Source organism: Microtus ochrogaster, linkage group LG1, assembly GCF_000317375.1.
Source record: "Microtus ochrogaster isolate Prairie Vole_2 linkage group LG1, MicOch1.0, whole genome shotgun sequence".
Classification (NCBI taxonomy): domain Eukaryota; kingdom Metazoa; phylum Chordata; class Mammalia; order Rodentia; family Cricetidae; genus Microtus; species Microtus ochrogaster.
In genome coordinates, this window is record NC_022027.1 from 32,131,199 (window position 1) to 32,136,576 (window position 5,378).

Genomic DNA, 5,378 nt, shown 5'->3' on the forward strand with positions numbered 1-5,378 from the left:
TTTTAATTCTTTAGGGGCTTGATACCCAGCTCCCAGATAAATACACAGAGATTTAGTCTCCCTTATGAATGCCCAACCTTAGCTTGGCTTGTTTCTAGTCAGCTTTTCTAACTTAAATTATCCCGTTTTCCTTTACATTTGCCTCTAGGCTTTTTACCTTTCTTTATTCTATTTATCTTTCTTTCCTTCTTATTCCATGGCTGACTGGGTGGCTGCGTGGCTGGGTGGCTGGGTGGCTGGCTGACTGGGTGGCTGGGTGGCTGGGTGGCTGGATGGCTGGCCCCTGGCATCCTCCTTTCCTTCTCTTTTTCTCACTGCTCCCTCTTTTCTCTCCCCAATCCTAGATTTCTCCTCCTAGGAACCCCTCTTATCCCTCTTCCTGCCTAGCTATTGGCTGTTCAGCTCTTTATTAGATCAATCAGGTGTTATAGGCAGACAAAGTAACACAACTTTACAGAGTTAAACAAATGCAACATAACAGATGTGCATAAACATAAGCACACACACACACTTTCTCTTTCTCACACGCACACACTCACACACACTCTCTCTCACACACACACACTCATACACACACACACACACACACACACGCACACTCACACCCATAAACAGTAAGTGGGACACACATTTGGCCACGCTGCTGCTTCTCTAAAGTGACTGCGTGGCTCGTCAATGAGACCCTGGTAGACAGCGGGCTTGTTTCCACCTCTTCAGAGTGCCCATCCTATGCCCGGTGCTCTCTCCTCTCTCCATCAGTCAGCCCTAGCTCACCCTGAAGCTCTGTTTTCTGTACGGTGGGAAAGACGTCTGCCTATGAAGAAGAGGCTCTTTTGCACCATGTCTCCACACGTGGTACTTCTTATTAGTACTTATTAAAATAGTTTCCTGCTTTTCCTGATTGTTTTTACCACGGAGATGTATGTAACATACATGTATTATATACAATGAAATATATACAATTACAGCCACTTATAAGTGTTGGGTTCTGTGACTTCAAGTTCATTCCCACACCGTGTAACCATTGCCACTATCCATCCCCAGAATATACTTTCAACTTGCACCGACTGACTGTGTCCCTTTAACAATAACACACCACTTCCTGCTCCCAGGCCTTGGCAACTATAGTCTATTCATTTGGATTCTGTGCTTTTGACCATTCTAGAATATTATTTTTAACTCCTTAAATAAGGGCAGGGAACATGTTTTTACTCTCGATATTCAAAGCCTAGTGCAAGGCCCAGCATCTAGTAAGCATTCAACATAGATCCATGGATAAGAGGAGGGGGAAGGGCAGGATAAAGGAACCTATGGAAGGCAGGAACTGGAAAGACTTAAGCAGAAGATATGAAGAACCATCTCGGAGGCCAACGGTCGAGCACATTCTGCATTAGGTTGGAACATTGAACTACTGCAGGCTCTTCAGTGAGTATTGACAAGATGTTAGTTACTAGATACCGAACCAGACTTTCCAGTGATAGAAAAGGGGACCCTTTTATTCTAAGAGCTGGCAATTAAATAAAGGAAATTCATTTAAAATAATAAAACCAAAAAAAGGTAAGAAATAGTGAGGCTATGGCATATTTGGTACTAAGTTTCCATATCAAACTATGGTCGTCTCTAACTTCATTAAGTGCATAGTGTCTACCTTGAAAGTTGGAATTAATCTTGACAAGATATTGCTCTAATAATATTCTGAGACCGGAACAAGGAGAATTGAATTACTGTCCTGTGGAAACCACCGTGAGAAGGGAAATGAGGAACCCCAGTGAGGTGACTCCAATTAACACTTCTCAGGGATCATTAAGTGCACAATTGAAGAAAGCCTGTCTGGGGCAGCTTGCACCCAATCCTCCCGAAGTAGTCAAATGCGTAAGGACAAGATGAAAGAAACACCCACTCACCCCCCTTCCAGGATGTTGTCATCGAAACTTCTTATTTAAAATCAATAGTTTCTCAACTTGCAACTTGAATAATCAAGTTTTATTCCCGTGAGGAAAGAATGAAGTCAGGCTTGAAACTCTGTAGATGAGGGTAGAGGCAGAAAGGACCATGAAGGGACAGGATGGTCATCAAGGAAGACACCAGAATGGTTCTGGGTTAAAAGAGGACAAAATGGGCCATTCGCTGCATTTTTAACCGCTTGCAGCCTTTTTGTTGTTTTACGGCTGGCCTGTTCAGAGTTGCTGGAGAGACTCAGTCTATCACTAAATCCATTTCTGCCATTGTGTAACTTATAACACCCGGCCTAGGATGGCCAGTGAGAAATTGTTTGCAGGAGGCATCAAGGTTTATGGCTTCGGACCTTGGGCCGTTTGGTTTGAAGTCCACACTCGAAGTCACTGCTGCTGCCTCTGTCTGTATTGTCTTCATATCTACGCCATGTGTATTTATTGCTGTCCTGAATTTTATCAAGAGCTTTGTACACAGGAGGAGTTCTTATGTATTATTGTTTAAAAAAAATTACTGCTTTGTCTCGAAAAACCAAAAAAAAAGAAAATTACTGGCTCTGTTCTCGAAGGAGAACAGTCAAGAACCCAGAGAGTCAGACTGAAGAGACAGGTGGAAGGGAAATGATGGAATAAGATTTTGGAGCAGACAGAAGGGGATGAAGAAATTCCGCCATTCCTCTGAAAAGTGGTCTTGAGACTGAGTTCCAAAAGGCTGCTGAAGACTATTAACTTGAAAGCAACCCAAATTTCTAATTCCTTTACTGTTTACATTTGTTCTTCTTTATTATAAATAAATGCTTACTGATTATTAACTTAGTTATTTGTATGTGTAATATGTGTGGGTGTGTGCGTGCGCCACAGAGCACATGCAGGTCAGAGAACAACAACTTGCCGGAGTTGTTTCTCTCCTTCTACCATGTGGGTCCTGGGGATTGGAAAAAGGTCGTCAGGCTTGGCAGCAGGTGCCTTTATCTGCTGAGACAATTCGCCAGCCTTACATTTGTTTTTGTAACTAAAACAAGAGAGTGAATTGAGAATCTGAGAGTTTGTTGTTTTGCCCTCAGAGCACAGCTACTGAAGAATGCATTGTGGGTTACCTCACATCTGCTTAGCCAGGACTCTCTCAGGGACCTGCTGGAGACAGGATATTTCATCTTCATTATCAGTGTGATTGGAACTGGAGTCACCATGGAAACACACCTCTGGCTGTGTCTATAAGGGTGTTTAACGGAAGAGGGAAGACTTTCTTAACTTGCTTGGCATGAGCGCAGGACCTGGGATCCCAGGCTAAATAGAAAGGAGAAAGAGAACTCTAGTGCAGGTTTGTCCACTTCCTAATACCATGGAAACAATGTGACCAGTGTTGGTAACAAAGTCACAGGTAGAGAGGTAGAGTTCATCCTACCTCTGTCTTACATATTCTTTTGTACTCTTTTTTTTTCCAATTTTTTTTATTGAGAAAAGGAAAAAAAACAAGTTTCCGCCTCCTCCCAGCCTCCCATTTCCCTCCCCCTCCTCCCACCCTTCTCCCCCCTCCTCCCACCCTTCTCCCCCTCCCCCCACTCCTCTCCCCCTCCCTCTCCAGTCCAAAGAGCAGTCAGGGTGCCCTGCCCTGTGGTAAGTCTTAGGTCCTCCCCCCTCCGTCCATATCTAGGAAGGTGAACATCCAAACTGGCTAGGCTCCCACAAAGCCAGCACATTAAGTAGGATCAAAACCCCTTGCCATTGTCCTTGGCTTCTCATCAGCCCTCATTGTTCGCCATGTTCAGAGAGTCCAGTTTTATCCCATGCTTTTTCAGTCACAGTCCAGCTGGCCTTGGTGAGCTCCCAATAGATCAGATCCACTGTCTCAGTGGGTGGGTGCACCCCTCGTGGTCCCGACTTCGTTGCTCATGTTCTCCCTCCTTCTGCTCCTCATTGGGACCTTGAGAGCTCAGTCCAGTGCTGTAGTGTGGGTCTATGTCTCTAACGCCATCCATCACCAGATGAAGGTTCTATGGTGATATGCAAGATATTCGTCAGTATTGCTATAGGATAGGGTCATTTCAGGTTCCCTATCCTCAGCTGCCCAAGGAACTAACTGGGGACATCGCCTTGGGCTCCTGGGAGCCACTCTAGGTTCAAGTCTCTTGCCAGCCCTAAGCTGGCTCCCTTAACTAAGAATTGTGCTTCCGTGCTCCCCTATCCAACCTTCCTTTATCCCAGTCTTCCTTTTTCCCCAAGTTCCCCCCTCCCTCCCTTCTAACTTTTCTCTCCCCATCTCCCCTTACCCCCGTCTCACCCCACCCCCAAGATCCCAATTTTCTCCCCAGCAATTTTGTCTACTTCCCATAGCCAAGAGGATAACTATATGTTTTTCCTTTGGTTCACCTTCTTATTTAGCTTCTTTAGGTTCACCAATTGTAGACTCCATGCCCCTTATTTATGATATAACCCCAGTAGCACAGACAATGAGAGAAACAATAAATAAATGGGATCTCCTGAAACTGAGAAGCTTCTGTAAAGCAAAGGACATGGCCAGCAAAACAAAATGGCAGCCTACAGAATGGGAAAAGATCTTCACCAACCCCACATTGGAACAAGGGCTGATCTTCAAAATATACAAAAAACTCAACTCAAGAAATTGGTCATCAAAAGAACAAATACTCCAATAAAAAATTGGAGTACTGACCTAAACAGAGTCAACAGATTAATCTAAAATGACTGCAAGACACTTAAGGAAATTCTCAACATCTTTAGCTATCAGTGAAATGCAAATAAAACAACTCTGAGCTTCCATCTTATACCAGAAAGAATGACCAAGATCAAAAATCACTCATGACAACTTATGCTGGAGAGGATGTAGGGGAAAGGGAACACTCCTCCATTGTTGGTGAGAGTGAAAATTGGTACAGCCCCTTTGGATACCAGTATGGCAATTTCTCCGAAAATTAGGAAACAACCTTCCTCAAAACAAAGCAATACCACTTTTGGGTATATACCCAAAGGATGCTCAAAAGTACCCCAAGGACATGTGCACAACTAAGTTCATAACAGCATTATTTGTCATAGGCCTAACCTGAAAACAACCTAAATGCCCCTCTACCAAAGAATGGATAAGGAAAATATGGTACATTTACACAATGGAGTACTACACACTACACAGTGGAAAAAAATAATGATATTTGAAATTTGCAGGCAAATTGATGGATCTAGAAAACATCATATTGAGTGAGGTAACCCAGACCCAGAAAGACACAAATATAATATGTACTCACTTATAAGTGGCTTTTAGATATAAACAAAGAAAAACCAGCCTATAATTCACAATCCCAGAGGATCTAGACAATAAAGAGGACCCTAAGAGAGACATACATGAATTTAATCTACATGGGAAGCAGAAAATGACAAGATCTCCTGAGTAAATCGGGAGCATGGGGACCTTGG